Source organism: Equus przewalskii, chromosome 32 (assembly GCF_037783145.1).
Source record: "Equus przewalskii isolate Varuska chromosome 32, EquPr2, whole genome shotgun sequence".
In the NCBI taxonomy this organism is placed as follows: Eukaryota; Metazoa; Chordata; class Mammalia; order Perissodactyla; family Equidae; genus Equus; species Equus przewalskii.
Genome location: NC_091862.1, coordinates 13,786,520 through 13,804,752, shown reverse-complemented (window position 1 = coordinate 13,804,752; position 18,233 = coordinate 13,786,520). Strand labels below are relative to the sequence as shown.

Sequence of the window (18,233 nt, the reverse complement as noted above, 5' to 3'; positions counted from 1 at the left end):
AGTGGTGGAATGCCAACAATTTTATATAGTTCAGTACACTAGAACTAGGTTTCAATGAAACATATTTAAAGTATGTCACTAGATTCACAAGAAATAAAGAAAACAGCTAAAGACCCTTCCAAAAAAAAAAGCCTCATAAGTAAGAAAAGTTGGAGTTTCCCTGAGGACAAAATGTTTTAATTCTGAGTTTGAGACCTAATACTGGGCTCACACAAGATGAGAAAGCTGAACTTCAGAACGTTGTTATAAGACTGGAAGTGGTCTGAAGAGGTTTGCTAGCTCATGCCATAAGCAAAACTGTTCTCTTTGTGAAAGATCACTCCCAACTGATTATTGGTATAATATCGATAAAATATGAACATAAAAAGATAACAAGATACCATAAGCAAGAATCAACAGCATATGCCTAAGCCACTTAGAAACAGAAATTACAATGACTGAATATAAAATATCTGTGAATACAATATTTAATAAATAATAATATAAAAAATGAGCAAGGAGCAGGTTCAACATGGAGATTTCGAGAGCTGGAAGGAACATGACCTTCATCTTTACGGTAGGAAAAATACTGGGAAAACTGCAAAGTAATGACTTTTCTTGAACTCATGAGAGAACTAAGTTCACAGGGGAAACAACAAACTGGAAATCTGGTGAGAGAAAAGAGCCATTAGGGAGACAGTGGACCCAAGCATTTGTTTACCTATGAGGAGATGCTGCTGAACGCTTTATAACTGGTAAGAGTTTCACCTACAATTGTGTAACAAATTGCTCAAAGCAAGTGTCGGCTAGAATGAGAGTAGGAAGCCCTGGAGGGAGGGGCTGTGTAGACATAGGGAGTCTGCATCCTCTTGAGCACCAACAGGCTCTCACAGGGAGAAGGGAGAGGTCTGGAAATAGTCTGCCACTGCCCATCCCCAGCCGCCTCCAAGTACTGACCGGAGTAGGAAAGCAGCAGACACTGTTCAATCTTCCCAGACTCTTTTCTATTCCCCTTAGGGATGAAAATCTTAATAAGCATTAAAAAGCTTAATAACTATTTTAGAATAAAACACAACAGGGTGTCTTGGCAAGCTTGTTGAGTCAAAGATTTCGAGATAAAAAAAGCACTAATTATAAAAAACAATGTAATTAATTATACTTGTTCAACATAAAAATTTCCGTTCTTTCAAAGTCACCATTAGGAATACACTAGAAATAGATATATAGCAAATATATACCTGACAAATACTTTGTATCCAGACTATATAAAGACTCCTAAAACAAAACTATCCTTTCTTTTTTTCTTGATTTCTTTTGAATTGTTTACATGCATTTAAATACAATCTTTCATTTGCACTGTTTTATAAATTATGTGCTACTGGTAAGCTTTTATAGTAACATATTTTCTTAAGTTAAAGACAAAAATAATATCTCTGCTCTCCCTCCAAATACTAGAAGATCTTTTCTTTACTTTAATTTTAATATTTTCTTCAAGTATATATATTATTACTGTTCAATAATCACATTCCAGTTTCATATATCTCTCAAACCTTTGTTTCTAATATTGTTTAGTGCAGTCAGGATTTATTTGGATTTTCTCTGGAATCGATCACTGTGATTTTGCTCATCATTCCACCCCTGATTTCGATTTTCTTCTTCCTTAAGTGCATTTTTTAGAAGTTTCTTTAGCTAGTATATCAGTCTGCTTGGGTTGCTGTAACTGAATACCACAAACTGAGTGGCTTACACAACAGAAATTTATTTTCTCACAGCTCTGGAGGAGGCAAGTCCAAGATTAAGGTGCTATCAGTGTTGGTGTCTGATGAGAGCTCTCTTCTGGGCTTGTACACAGACCCCTTCTGGTTGTGTCGTCACGTGGCCTCTTCTCTTTGTGCATGTGGAGAAACTGAGAGAACTCTCTGGTGTCTCCCCATCTTCTTACAAGGACACTAGTCCTATGAGATTAGGGCCCCACCCTTATGACCTCATTTAACCTCAGTTACCTCTGTAAAGGCCCTGTCTCCAAATACAGTCACACTGGGGGCTAGGGCTTTGATATATGAATTTTAGGGGCAAACAATTCAATCAAAACATTGAGATATGATAGAAACACACTCAGTTTTAATTACTGTTTTTTAAACATAAAAAAATAGGAGCTGGCTCTCTGGCTGAGTGGTTAAGTTTGTGCCCTCTGCTTCAATGGCCCAGGGTTTCACCAGTTCACATCCTGAGGGCTGACCTAGCAGTGCTCATCAGGCCATGCTGAGGTGGTGCCCCACATAGCAGAGCCAGAAGGACCTACAACTAGAATATATGACTGTGTACTGGGGGCTTTGGGGAGAAGAAGAAAAAAAAAAGATTGGCAACAGGTCTTAGCTCAGGGCCAATCTTTAAACAAACAAACAAAAAACACTAACTAAAAACATAAAAAATAAAAAAATAGAAGTAAACATAAAATTCTAGGTTGATATTTACTTTCTCTCAGCACTAAAAATCTGCAATTGTACTCTTACAAACTAACAGCATTTTAGAATTAAATATGGCAACTGACAATTCCCTTTGAATTTGTGACTGCTAATCTTCCTCTCCCTTTTTATCTCTTTTCTTATTTACAATTCATTTATTTGTTTGTTTGTTTTTTGAGGAAGATTAGCCCTGACCTGAGCTAACATCCACCACCAATCCTCCACTTTTTTTTTTTTTTGAGGAAGATTGGCCCTGAGCTAACATCCGTGCCCATCTTCCCCTACTTCATATGTGGGACGCCTACCACAGCATAGCTTGACAAGTGGTGCGTAGGTCCACACCTGGGATCTGACTCAGTGAACCCCAGACTGCTGAAGCAGAGAGTGCAAACTTAACCACTGTGCCACCAGGTCAGCCCCTATTTTCAATTTCTAGAGTAACTTTAAAAAGCCTTTTATTTTGAGATTTACATCCTGTTGTAAAAAATAATACACAGTGATCCTGGTATGCCCTCCATCTAGTTTCCCCCAATGGTGACATTTTGCATAATTATAATGCAATATCACAGAAGGAAATTGACATTGATACAACTCATCAACCTTATTCAGGAATCTGCCATTTTACATGCACTCATTTGTGTGTGTATTTGTTCTATGCAATTATAACACATATATAATTAATGTCAGTCAGCACAGTCAAAACACAGAACAGTTCCATGACAAGAATCCGTTTTATAATCACAGTCTTCTGACCCCAGCAATTAACTAATTTCTATTAACGGCTCTCAATCTTGATAATTATGCCATTTCAACAATGTTTTATATCATGGAATCATAGAGCATATCACCTTTTGAGACTGACTTTTTTTACTCAACATATTTTCCTTGAGATCTGTCCCAGCTGTTGTGTATATCAATGATTTGCTCCTTTTTCGTAGCTGAGTAGCATTCCAATGGTGTGGATGTTGTGCAGTTTAACTAGTCACCCTAGGAAGAACATTTTGGCTGTTTCCAGTTTTTGGCTATTATAAACAAAGCTGCTTTGAACATTTGTGTACAAGGTTTTGGGTGAACATAAGTTTTCATTTCACTGGGATAAACACCCAAGAGTGCAATTGCCAGATCATGTGGTAGGTGCACGTTTAATTTTTCAAGAAACTGGCATACTTTTGTCCAGAGTGTCTGTACTATTTACATTCCCATCTTCCCTCATATTTTGCCTTCTATTGTTGCTTTTAAGAAATCACTACCGTCTTGTTATCTTTACTTTATGGTTGATCTGCCTTTTATTTCAGGCTTTTAGCTTTTTTCTCCTTGTCATTATGATGTAAACCATTGTTGGATTTATATTTATTTCTTGTACTTAAGATTTACTGTGTTTCCTACAAAGGAAATTTCATGTGTATCATCAATTCTGGAAAAATTGCAGCTAATTCATGTTTAACACTTTCCTTCTCTTAAATCTGTGAGCTGTATATTACATCATCCTTTTTTTTCCTCCTGAGTGTCTTATTTTTTGTAACAGAGTTCTCTGTACCTACTTGGTTTTCCTCCAAGGACATAAAATTGTTTATTTCTTGTCTGCTAATAGCTCGATGCATAATTTAAGACACTAAATTCTCCAGGGACTGCCTTTGACCATGTTTAGTGTTAGAGAGCTCAAGAAATTTAAAGCCAGTTTCTGACACAAACAACAAATTTGGCACGTTATATTGTTAGTCATTCAGCTTTAAAAACAGCTTAGTCATTAGGACAAACAGGGAAATTATCAGAAACACTGAGACCACAAAAGTTGGTGCCAGAATGAAAACAAAACCTCCTTAGAGGGAAGATGATTAAATACCCTGATGCATGTCCACGATCCCAGCATCCTTTCAGGTGAACATACTTGATTAATTTTGATTTTCCCTTCTTTATCAGCTGTAACATTTCCATGCTAGGTAATTTCAATTTCACTTCTGTTGCAACTCTTTGGCCATAAAGTTTAATAAAGTTTAAATTTTGTCCAAATAAATTGTTTTACACTTCACCTACTTCCGTAATGTATCTCCTCATTTAAGTTGAACTTTCTGTTTCATTGAATTCTGTCTCATGCCTAAGTTGACAAATTGGGGTCATTTAAGATACACCTACATCCTGTACACATGCATTTTGGGTAATTTCCAAACATAGTCACATTGAATTGGTCCAAAGTAACTAAAATATTATTTGAATACCAGCAAATTGTATACTTGTGAAACACATCATTTGAGATCCAGTATCTTAGAAGATACTGCACTCCTATATCATGAAAATATTCCTGAGAGTATATAATTGAAATACAGATGGAAGGTTGGCATTGCTTTGCTTTCATAGTATTTCCAATACAAATTGGATGAATATTGAAGCAGACTACTGTATGAAACAAACATTGCTCTTCTGCAGGCTTGACCCGCTCTGGGGTCCATTCTGACTCTACTTCAGTGAAACTCTCTGGGCTGTCTATGCTACCCAAAGAAAGAGGTTTGTGGCCTGTTTGTTTTGGGGTACTGTTCACAGTGCCATGATGCCCCATATGCCCTTCCTTAGACACTTTCTTTAAGCATTTCTGGTTTAGCAGAGGAGAGTCTGAGAAACAGCATTCTGAGTCTGAGAAACTCTAGCTATGGGTTTTCCTCATTCAAGACTGGAGCTGGGAAGGGTATAAGAAAGTTGTTTGCTTATTGCCTTAGCTCTGAGGATTAAAGAGTTAAGAAGAGGAGTCATCACCTAGTACACATTCACAGAAATAGAAATAATATTACCACAAAGCACTTGAAAGTATCCTATCACCGCAGACACTGCTGAGAACTTTTATGAGAACCTGGTAAGTTTCAATGGCTACATGAACTAAAGTCTCAAGCCTTGTCATTGTAATTCATGATTATTTATCCTCGGAATATTTTTGATTAAAAAGGACATTTCACATTTAAATTGTGTCAGCGAATTAACATTTCCCTGGCAGAATAAAAATAATACTTTAAATGGTATTTCAAATTTTATCATAATTGTAGGTGCATAATATTATGTATACGTATTTCATTTGAATAAAACTGAGAAAAAAATCAGTTATGGGATCAGATATTTAAGGACTCTGTAAACAAGCTTCAGTAGACAAAAAATGAAAGTGAAGAGCAAGGTTTGATGCAAACAATTGAGAAGGAGATTAAAATTTCTTTGGAAATGGAATAATTAAATGGTCCATGAATCTTCACCAACATTAAATGAGAATCTATTGCCAGTGAGCAGCTGGGAAATATAATATTATACCACTGAGAATTACTCTGAAAAAGAGAAAGAGGAGATAATGTTTAGGACAGAGCAGAGAAGGAAACATTTTCTATTATAATAACCTTCAGGAAAAATAAATGTATCTCCTATGCGGTCTAAAGTAAACACATATAAATAGCATGGCCTATTTCAAATGTTTCAATTAGACACTAGGATATGTGGAAAATAGAAATAGATTAGACTTATGAATATGTGAAACATCTGTGAACTAGCTCATATATTTACCTATATCCTGGGTAATATTGCCGCTGGATATTGTGCCTACCGGTCTACTTCACATACAGTGGAATGACAGCAGTGGAAAACTAGAAATCTGAAATTAACTTATAGATGATTGCAAAATATTTAGGAGTAATTAGCTGAACCATCTTGACAGTCATCAAATTATTATTATTTTCTAAAGGTATGCTTTTTTTTCTTATTTGCTTTTATGGTTTTTTAGTGAGGAAGATTGGCCCTGAGCTAACATCTGTTGCCAATATTCCTCTTTTTGTTTTTCCTCAAAGCCCCAGTACATAGCTGTATATCATAGTTGTACATCCGTCTGGTTCATGTATGTGGGATGCCACCTCAGCATGGCTTGATGAGTGGTGTGTAGGTCTGTGTCCAGGATCTGAAATGGCAAACCTCGGGCCACTGAAGTGGAGCACATGAACTTAACCACTACGCCACTTGTCCTACCCCAATCAAATTATTTTTTAAAGGAGATTATTTTATCAAAGACTGGAAAAACATTTTTAGAGTTCTATACTTTTTAAATAATTACTAAAAAGGAGCTCAAATATTATCCTAAATTATGCACATTTGATAATAAATCTGAAATGTTTAATGGAAGAATTTATGCACTATGCCTTTAGCAAATTTTTCTTAAAAATTAAAAGCAAATTAAATTAAAAGAAAATTAATCAAAATCAAATGCTTTAGTGGGCCCCAGCCACAGCTACTCATGACTATGATTCTGCTGAGACACTTAGAGTCAATGGCACACCCTCTCTGAAATATGTTACAGTTCACTTCATTATGGGCTGCTAATATACTCCTTTTCTCTGTCACAATGCAAACAGGTATTAATAACAATGACAAATTTGTGCTGTGTTTGAGTATTTACAGAGCACTCTCTGATTCGTCTTCACAAAATAATTGTGATATAGGTAGATCAATGGGATTTTTTACTATTGCTCTCATTTTTTCTAATGAAAAAATTAAAGCTCTTTGAAATTATGTGACTTGACCAAGGACATATAATTAACTAATGAGAGAACCTGGATTCTAGTTCTTTCCCATTAATAATACTTATAGGTATGCTCTTTTGACTTTGAGATTTAAAAAAACTTGGTCTTGGGGTCGGCCCTGTAGCCTAGTGGTTATGTTTAGTGCACTCTGCTTTGGGGACCCAGTCTCCAGGTGCAGACCTACACTACTCATCAGCCATGCTTTGGCAGTGTCCCAGATATAAAGTGGAGGAAGATTGGCACAGATGTTAGCTCAGGGCGAATCTTCCTCAGCAAAAAGATAAATAAATAAATAAAATCTGATCTTTACTATGTAAATTTACTTACAAAATAAGTTACTATTAAGCTAGATTGGGGGTGGGTTTTTGGACAGAAGGATATTAAGAACCGGAGAAAGAAGAGATTGTTTTTCCTTCAAAGGAAACATGAACCTATCCACAAACTGATACCTAACATTATTTGTTGTTCTTCTTTAAAAAATTGTAAGCTCACATAAATCTGTATGTGGCTGCTGCTGGAGTTCATAGGTTAATTTGTTAAGTGTTCTATGAGAGACATCCTAGAGGAGATAAATCGTACGTCAGCAGTATGAAGCATATGTGGGAATGTTAATTTTCTGTTGCACTTAGAAATTAAAAAATGAGTTATTTCAGGTCAAAACACTGACCTCTTGATTTGGTCCAAAGCCTTGGAATGAAGACAATAATGCTCCCAATATAAGATTTCCAGTTCAGTGGTCCATAGTTTCAGCAGCCTCACCTACTGGACAAGGCTAATCCTTCTTGACCGTTACACAAGGTTGAACCTTTTATAGCCAGATGGAGATGAGAAGAACAGTTTCTCCTTTTATTTATTTATTTCAAAGATTATCTCCATGGTGACCTTTCCAATTGAGAGAACAGATAGGCCAGTATACGGTTTAGCAGGACTAGCTTAGAGGAACGCTGTCTGTGGCACTCAAGTACCAGTGGGCCAACTCAATCCCAAAACTTTTACAGTAATCACATCCAGAACTGCTCCCCTTCACAGTTTCAATGATGCTCCGCAGAAAAGCCCTTTTCCATTGCCACATGGCAAGGCTTTTGCATATTAAGCAGGTCTTTTATACTTTGGGCTTTCTGACAAATACAAATATGAGAGATAATCAATGTTCTGAGAAAAATTACATAAGTTCTTGAGGACCAAACCCACTGCACAAGTGACTAAAAATAAGGGGTGAAAATGTTTCCACCTAGAACTGCTTTTGCTTGCTTCTAATGATTTACTCTAGCATTTTGTGGGCTTGAAATTTGCTGTGCCATAAAAACTGCATTCATCTTCCTTGATAGAATGAAATTTAGAGAGAATGATGGATTTAAAAAAATACTATAGAATTGACAATTTCAAAGTAAAAAGAAGAGTACAGAGAAATAATAAATCCAGAAGTTTTATTCTGTTTTTAAAAAATCTTCTGATTTCCTTTGGATGGTTCAAAGAATTATTTTTTATTCAAATGATTCTAAGTGTATATTACAGTTACCCAGTCCTGTTGCTGTAATTGTCTAGAGCATATTGCCTATAGCATAGTTTATCTGTGGTAACGTCATCAAGTTACTAGAAAAACCATACTAAACTAAATGCAAGAAGGAACAACTAGTTTATTCAAGGCACCTCACAAAATGTCCTTGCCTACAGTAACCTCTCCCTTTCTCCCCCACACTCAGATTCTGTTCTTTTAAAATCAATACATTCTATAAGTGCATTTGTAGGGGAATACGCTATAGGAAATCAGAGTAGGGTAAAGGCTATCAGAATGCTGTGATTAGAGGGATCCACAGTTTTCACAGAAGGATCAGGATATACTTCACTGAGAATGTTACATTTGGGTCAACACTTGAAGGAAGTGAATTCTATAAGACATCCTAACTGGATTAACCCTTTGCCAAGTCACACACGTTACCTCATTTCTAGAGTTATCTGAGGATTGAAAACCCCTTATAAGCAGGACCACTGGAACCTCAGCACCTAGTTGAATGCTCTGGTGAAAATAGTCGACAAAGTTTATTTACAATTTTAATGTCACTGGGAAAATGTTTTCTATATTTTGTCAAAGATATTAAAGTTCAATCCCATAGCACAAATCTAAATTGAGAGAACAAATGGAAGTTTAAAAACATTCAGTGCCAAAACTTTTATCTGCTATCTGCAAAGAACTCTTAACTATTGCTTATCCAACTTTTTATTAACCAGAACTTTATAACAGGAATTCTAATTCTTCTGGAATTCATTACTAAGTCATAATAAGGTGGTTTAGGAACTCAATATTAGAGTATTTAACAGTAGTCAAAAAAGTTTAATTTATGTTAAATGAAAATTTGAAGTTCATTTAATTTACTCTATTTTAATTCTTGTATAATATCTCAGACTGGCATATATAGCGATGGCCCTATTTTTAATTAAAACATACCATTTTAAATTTATGCCAGATGTATACACTCCTAAATTCTACCTGAATCAGTGTGTGCATTTTTTTAAAAAAAATCAATAGTTTCTTTTTTGAGGCAGTTTTAGGCTTACAGAAATGTTGACTAGAGAGTAGAGTTCCCATACACAACTTTTCCCCGTCCCACAGTTTCCCCATTTTTAGCATCTTGCATAATGTAGTATATTTGTTAAAATTAATGGACCAATACTGATACATTATTATTAACTTTAGTCTGTAAGTTACATTAGGGTTAATCCTTTGTGTTGTACAGTTTTATGGGTTTTGCCAAATGCATAGTGCCATGTATCCATCCTTACAATATCACACAAAATGGTTTCAATGCCCTAAAAATCTCTTGTACTCCACCTATTCATCTTTCCTTCCCTCTCCACAAACCGCTAACAACCATTTATCTTTTTACTTTCTCAATAGTTTTGCCTTTTCCAGAAGGTCATATAGTTGGAATCACAGAGTGTGTAGTATTTTCAGACTGGCTTCTTTCACTTATCAATATGCATTTAAGTATCCTGCATGTCTTTTCACGGCTTAACAGCTCATTTCTTTTTATCGCTGTATATTGCTCTATTGTACGGATGTACTGCAGTCTATCTATAAAGTTCATCTATTCAAGGACATCCTGGTTGCTTCTAACTTTGGGAAATTATGACTAAAGCTTCTATAAATCTTTACATGCAGGTTTTTGTGTGGAAATATGTTTTAAACTTGCATAAATACCCAGGGGCATGATTGCTGAATCACATGGTAAGCTTATGTCTAGCTTTGTAAAAGCTGACAGACTGTCTTCCAAAGTGGTGGTACCATTTCACATTCCTATCAGCAATGAATGAGAGCTCTTCTGGCTCTACATCCTTGTCAGCCACAAAGGTTGTCAGTGTTTTGGAGGTTAGCTATTCTAACAGGTGCGTAGTGGTAGCACATTGTCATTTTAATTTGTAATTCCCTAATGACATATTCCATTGATCGTGTTTTCATATGCTTGTTTGCTATCAGTATATCTTCTTTGGTGAGGTGTCTGTTCAGATCTTTTGCCCATTTTCAGGTTGGATTTTTATTTTCCTATTGTTGAGTTTTGAGAGTTCTTTGTATATTTTAGATACAAATCCTTTATCATATGTGTTTTGCAAATATTTTCCTTTAGGCTGTATCTTGTCTTTTCACTCCTACCAATGTTTTTAAAGAGCAGATGTCTTTAATTTTAGTGAAATCTACGTTATCAATTTTTTCTTGTATGGATCATGCCTTTAGCTTTGTATCTAAAAGCTCATCACCAAACTCAAAGCCACCTAAATTTTCTTCTATGCTGCCTTCTAGAAGTTTTATAGTTTGTGTTTTACATTTAGATCTGTAATTGTGAAAGGTATAAGGTCTGTGTCCAGATATTTTTCTTCTTTTTGTATGTGGATATCCAATTGTTTTAGCACCATTTAGTTGAGAATACTATATTTTATCCATTGAATTGATTTTTCTCTTTTGTCAAAGATAAGTTGACTATATTTATGTGAGTCCTTTTCTGTCCTCCCTAGTCTATTCCATTATCTATCTATCTGTTCTTTTGCCAATACCACACTCTCTTATTACTGTAGCTATGTAGTAAGTCTTGAAGTTGGGTAGTGTCAGTCATCCAACTTTGTTCTTCTTCATTATTATATTGGCTTTTCTGGGTCTTTTGCTCTTTGATATAAATTTTGGAATCAGTTTGTAAATATCCTCAAAATAATTTATTAGAATTTTGATTGGGATTGCCTTGAATTGCATAGATCAAATTGGGGTGAACTGACACCTTGACCATATTGAGCCTTTTTGAAGGACTAGCCTCTCTTGGAAAACAGTCAATGACTTGTCCATAAAGGGAATAGTCTCATTAAATAAATGTTTGAGGTCCGTGAACTTGATTTTCTGACCACTCAACTAACTTTCTTTGATACTTTCTAATGCCATAGCCTCACCACACACATACTTTCTAAATTGACACTTGGCTACTGAAATCATCTCCCCCTGTGTTTGCATTTTTTTTTTTACTCACTTTGATTCAAAATTAAGCCTTTATTACTTTTCGACATAAGTTTCTTACCAGTATTCATTTCTCTTCCTCTGCATAGTAGGTTCACGCATGATCTTTTGATAGTAAGCATCCTATTCACTGATTCTAATTTGATCCACTTCCATGCTAGAATCATGATAACTAAAGTTGTAAGATCATTTTTGTTCTTCCAGATATGATAGCATTGAAAAAAGTAAGGTGATGACAGAAATGGAAGAAATTGTGTCATAAAGTCTCTAATGCTGAAATACACTTGAATTATTTAGCTTCTGAGCTTTCATTTTAGAGGAAACTGCAAGAAAAAAAGAGAGTTGCACAGATCACCAAGATATATTTTGAGTAAGAAGACTCATTTCTGCATAAATAGAGATGCATAATAAAAACATACTGCATATGCTCTCAATTTTTGCTAAACTTCAGTACTATAAATAGCCAAATAAAGAAATTATGTATTTGTCACAAAATCTTTATGAAAGATATTCTCATGAGATGCAAGATGTCTCAAATGAGATCTTTATTATGTTGTCTTCCAAACCATGCACACTGCATGTCTCTCCATTTATTTAGGTTGCCTTTGATATAATTCATCATTTTCAGAATATATATTCTGCACGTGTTTTGTTAGATTATATCTAAGTACTTCATTTCCTCTGGATCAATTATAAATACAGCCCTTTCTTGACTTACATGAACCCATCATAAATTGAAAATATCGGGAGATGAAAATGAACCTAACCTACTGAACATCATAGCTTAGCCTAACCTACCTTAAATGTGCTCAGAACACTTGCATTAGCAGAGAATTGGGCAAAATCATCTAACACAAAGCCTATTTTATAAATTGTTGAATATGTCATGTACTGAAAGTGAAAAACAGAGCGGCTGGCTGGATACAGAATGGTTGTAAGTGTACCGTTGTTTACCTTCGTGACTGTGTGGTGGACCGGGGGCTGCAGCTCACTGTGCTGCCCGGCATGGTGAGAGAGCATCGCACCACATGTCATCAGGCTGGGAAACGACAGAAATTCAAACATGAAGTATGGTTTCTACTGAATGCATGTTTCTTTTGCACCATGGTAAGGATGAAAAATCTTACGGCAAAACATCGTAAGTTGGGAATCATCCATAGTGTTGTTCTTAATTTTGGTTTTCACATGTTTGATGTTAATGTATAAAAATGAACGTGGTTGTAGAGTATTGATCTTGTATCCTGAAACCACTCCGAACTCACTTTTAAAAGATGATGATGTCAGAACCATTGGTTATCCATAAGCAAGAAAACCAATCTTATTTGATACCATATACAAAAATTAAGTTAAAATGGACTGCATTCCTAAATATATCCACTAAAACCAGAAAGCCCCTGGAAGAACTCACAGCAGAAAGTCTTTGTGACCTTAGGTTAGGAAAAGATTTGTTAGATATAACGCTGAAAACACAATCAATGAAATAAGATTGATGTTAGACTTCACAAAATTAAAAACTTTTGCATTTAAAAAGGTACAATTAAGAAAATAAAAAGAGAAGTAGCAGACTGGAAAAATATTTGCAGAGCATATATCTCACAGAGGACTTTAATCTAAAATATAAGAAGAATTCTTACAATTTAATTATAAATAAACCAAAAAAATGTAAGACAAAATGTGTGAGTAGACTCTTCACCAAAGATATACAAACAGCAAATAAGTATATAAAAAGATGCTAAAGATCATTCATTATAGAAATAGAAATTAACATTACAATGAGAAACCATTAAATATAAGCTAAAATGGCTAAAATGTAAAACACTGACAAATATCACATATTGGTGAGGAGATGGAGAAGTTACAACTCTTACACATTGTAGTCAGGATTGAAATGCTAGTTACATTGGGAAATGATTTGGCAGTTGTTAAAAACTTAAAATACACTTACTATACTAATCAGTAATTCAAATTTTAGGTTTCTAACCAAGAGAAATAAAAACATATTCACACAAAGGCTGTGCATGAACGTTCATAAATAACATTAGTCATATTAGGCAGAAACTGAGGATATGTATCTATCAACTGGTTGATGGAGAAAAAATCCAGTATATCTAAATGATGGCAAAATACCAAGCATCAAAAAGGAATGAACCATGGCGTCATGCAAAACGATGGATAAACATCAAAAACATACTATGATAAAGAAGCCACATACAAGAGAGCATATATTGAAATGTAAAGAAAAGGCAAAAACTCTGGAGGCAGAAGCAGATTAGTGGTTGTTTGGAACTAGAGGTAGATGCAGGAATTTATTATAAATAATAAAGAGAGAAATTTGGGGGGAGGAAAGGATCCACCAAAACTGGATTTGGAGGCGGTTGCATAACTCCATAAATCTCCTAATACTCATTGAAATGTATACCTAAAATCGGTAAATTTCATGATATGTAAATTAGATCTCAACAAGGTTATGAAAATATGCAATATATTATTCAGGGAAAAATATATAAGAGGTAAATCTCCTTTAAAAATGTCCAGTGAAAGATGAAGCAAAGTTCATTGTGTGATTAAATCTAAAAGAGGAATAGAAGAGAATGCAATCAGTGAGGTATGACAGAGAACTTGTTAAATATCATCATGATAAATTGTATTAGTTAACCTGTTTGATGAGTCTATGGATATAAATTTTAAACAGTTAAGTGTGTTTGTGTGTAATTCAAAATCTTACCATGTCATTTTTCATATTAAACCATTAAATAAAGTTGTGCTACCCATTATAATAAAGGTATATACAAACTGCTTTAGAAGCTTCTAAAATAAAACAACTGACTCTTCATGAAATATGGAGAGGTTGGGTTAAATAATTTGATATAAAAAGATATGTATAACATAGATTTTACCATGCAAGATGGATTCTTTCATGTTCTTTATCCTCAATTTACCATTTCATGGTTAAATATTTGTGTTTTCAGCATCTCTTTCAAGATATAAAATCAAAACATCAAAAGCAATAGAGCTATAGAATTTTATTTCCAAAAGTTTGTCCTACATGACATCAGCTCTATCAAATGTAAACTGATTGATGGAAAGTTAAATAGATTTTTTTCCTGTAAGCCTTTTTAAGTCTATAGTATACAAATGCATATCACGGAGAGTGGGCAGGAAGTTTGATTCACAAGCTCATTTACCTACTCAACCTCTTCTTAAGAGTTTCTCACACAAGATATGCTCTCAAAACACAGATTGAGATTCACACCGTCTGATGAGCTTTCATGATTTGCATTCTCCAGATTTTGCAAATTGAAATTTCAGACATCTCTATCACTATTAACTAAAAACTTTACTAGAAAGATTAATCTCTATTTATCAGGTTTATAAAGATCCTTTCTCCTTTAATATTTATGCTTCATTTAGTTTTCCTTGTCAGTAAGTTAGTAAACACATTCATTATTGGTATTCTTATTTTACTTCTAGTCTGCCAAAATGCAGGTGTAATGTTAAAGATGATACATTACATTTTCAGTACTAACTAGCCATTTTAGTGGTGGTTTGTTCTCCATGAACAAATAGTGGTCTACTGGCTATCCTACAGACTAGAGATTTTTCTTTTAGCAATATCTCTGGAAATGAAAAGAGCCACTGTGCCTTTTGTCAGCCATAAATTTTTAAAGAAGATTATCTTGCGAGTGGATCAAGGTTCTTCATACTAAGGTAAATATTTTATTAATAGGTCTGCATTCTTCCGTATCCTGTGACTGTCCACCAGCCTGAAGACACATAGACTTCTGTGTGCACACAAGCTGTAACTCAGCTGTCTCTTTCTGCATTCACAACACGTCCCTCCAAACAGGATCAATGTTTGTGGTTGTTTTTTTCATATTTTTGTTAGTGTTCATTTGACTGGGAATGTATTAAATTCTGTATAATTGACATTATACTGAAAAGCCTTATACCCACATAAATTACCACAATAAACATTAAAGAGCAGTAAGCACTAGAGACACAAAATTAACAATTCAAAACAGAAACTTTTGAGATATCTTTTGCTTTTATGATGTGGCAACATAATACGAAAAAACAATCTTGGTTGTTCACTTTGAGAGATTTAAATATACTGTCTGTTCCTCAGTCTCCGATAAGTCCTTTACACAGTAGACAGTAAGTACCCAATTGCACTAATTCTAAATTACTCTTTGGCACATTGCCAGGGAGACTGCAAGGGTTTGTTTTGATAGAACAGCATGTTGTGAATTGGTTTCTGCAAAGCTTCTAATTGACTTTGGTACGAATTATGTCTCCTTTAATTTGAATCTCAATCAAAAAGATGTTATATTGAACTTGAATACCATTAGGCTGAATTCAGTTGTAAGGGATTCCATGACTGTTGATTTAAATATCAAGTAATTCTGAAGATGGTCATTACTGTATTTGGAGTTTAATATATTCAGATTTTGTTGAACTTAAATATGTTTATATATGTTTCAATTCTTCCATTTTCATATGCTATATTTCACAATAAAATAAGTAAAAAAGGAAAACCCTAAAATACTGACAAAATCATGGAATGTCTAACCAATTTTCTTAAGGACCACTAAAGCCACACCTATTTCTGAAACTTAATATTGCAGGCATATAATAACTAGTAAAAATTTAGATGATGGATATATTAACAAGCTATAATGCTTGAGGCATGCAGTGAAAGAGTCAACACATGAATTGCGACCTGCATTCTTAATCCTGGATACCTTGTTTACGTTAAGAACAGTTTGGAAACTATGGGAAAGAGAGAGAATTGAAATTTTGTTTTTCCCTCCACTTCCAGCTCTAAGCTACTTGCCTCCTTTGAGGCAGAAAGCTGGGAAACCTGCATGGGACTGGTCATAAGCAAAGCAGAAAGCTCTGCTGAGAATCTGAAGAGGGAACTGACATAGGGCTCCTTCCTCTGTAGTCGGAAAATATAACAAAGATTCAGGAGAGAGGCCAGGAGCTCACAATGGAGCAACAGAGGAGGTAGTGGATTCTCCGAGTTTGGTTTCCTTGGATTAGGGAACCTGGAGAAAGAGAGATGATATTTAGAGAAAAACATCTTATCTTAAAAAACCCTCAATATTAAATAAAAAAGAGATGAAAATATAATTAATGCATATAAACTTTTTTAAATATAGGAAAAAGTCATCAAATTAAAAAGAAAAATCAGAAATAAAAGAATTAATAAACATAAAAGCTGAAATAAATGCAATAGAAACAAAATATTTGAAATGATATATAAATCCAACATTTAGCACTTTAAAGATACTAAGAAAATACTTGCTAGCTGGATCAAGCAAAAAAGAGAAAGCATAAATAGACAACACTACGGATAATGGGAATGCTAAGGAGGAAAATGGGGAGCAGGAGGCTGACAACGAGGTAGATGAAGAAGAGGAGGAAGGTGGGGGGAAGAGGAGGAGGAGGAAGGCGATGGTGAGGAAGAGGATGGAGATGAAGATGAGGAGGCTGAGGCAGCTACGGGCAAACGGGCAGCTGAAGATGACGAGGACGACGATGTTGACACCAAGAAGCAGAAGACCGATTAGGATGACTAGACAGCAGAAAAGGAAAAGTTAAACTTAAAAAAAGTAGGCCTCCGTGACCTATTCACCCTCCACTTCCGGTCTCAGAATCTAAACGTGGTCACCTTCGAGTAGAGAGTCCGCCCGCCTGCCCACCGCAGGCAGTGCCACCCGCGGATGACACACGCTCTTCACCACCCAACCACAATCACAACGTGAATTTGCAACAGGGGAGAAAAAAAGAACCAAAACTTCTAAGACCCTGCTTTTTTTCTTAGAAGTACTTTAAAAAGGAAAATTTGTTTGTATTTTTTATTTACATTTTATATTTTTGTACGTATTGTTAGGGGTCAGCCATTTTTAATGATCTCGGATGACCAAACCAGCCTTCGGAGCGTCCTCTGTCCTACTTCTGACTTTACTTGTGGTGTGACCATGTTCATTATAATCTCAAAGGAGAAAAAAAATCTTGTAAAGAAAAGCAAAAACAACAACAAAAAAACAATCTTATTCCGAGCATTCCAGTAACTTTTTTGTGTATGTACTTAGCTGTACTGTAAGTAGTTGGTTTGTATGAGATGGTTAAAAAGGCCAAAGATAAAAGGTTTCTTTTTTTCCTTTTTTTGTCTATGAAGTTGCTGTTTATTTTTTTTGGCCTGTTTGATGTATGTGTGAAACAATGTTGTCCAACAATAAACCGGAATTTTATTTTGAAAAAAAAAAAAAAGAAGAAAACAAAGTGAAATGACAACTTACAGAATGGAAGAAAAATTCTGTGAATTATATATCTGATAAGGGATTTGAATCTGTTTTATATAAAGAGCTATTATAACTCAATAAGAATAAGACAAAAAATTAAAAATGGGCTAAGTATCTGAATAGACAGTTCTCCGATGAAGATATACAAATGACCAATACACACATGAAAGAATGCTTGACATCATTAGCTGTTAGGGAAAGGTGAATCAAAACCACTGAGATACCATCTCACTGCTATTAGAATAGCTATAATAAAAAGACAGAAATAACGATTGTTGGTGAGGATGCGAGAAATCAGAACATTCATACATTGCTCACAAGGATGAAAATGGTGCAGCTGTTATGGAAAAGAGTTTGACAGCTCCTCAAATGGTTAAATATAAGGTTATCATATGAACCGAGAATTTTACTCCTAAGTATATACCCAAGAGAAGTAGAAACGTGT

At 34.9% G+C, this 18,233-nt stretch overlaps 1 pseudogene; it reads left to right on the top strand.

Annotated features, from left to right (window-relative positions):
• The first annotated feature begins 511 nt into the window (after positions 1-511).
• LOC103558189 (prothymosin alpha-like) lies at positions 512-17,737 on the top strand (annotated as a pseudogene).
• The last annotated feature ends 496 nt before the right edge of the window (positions 17,738-18,233 follow it).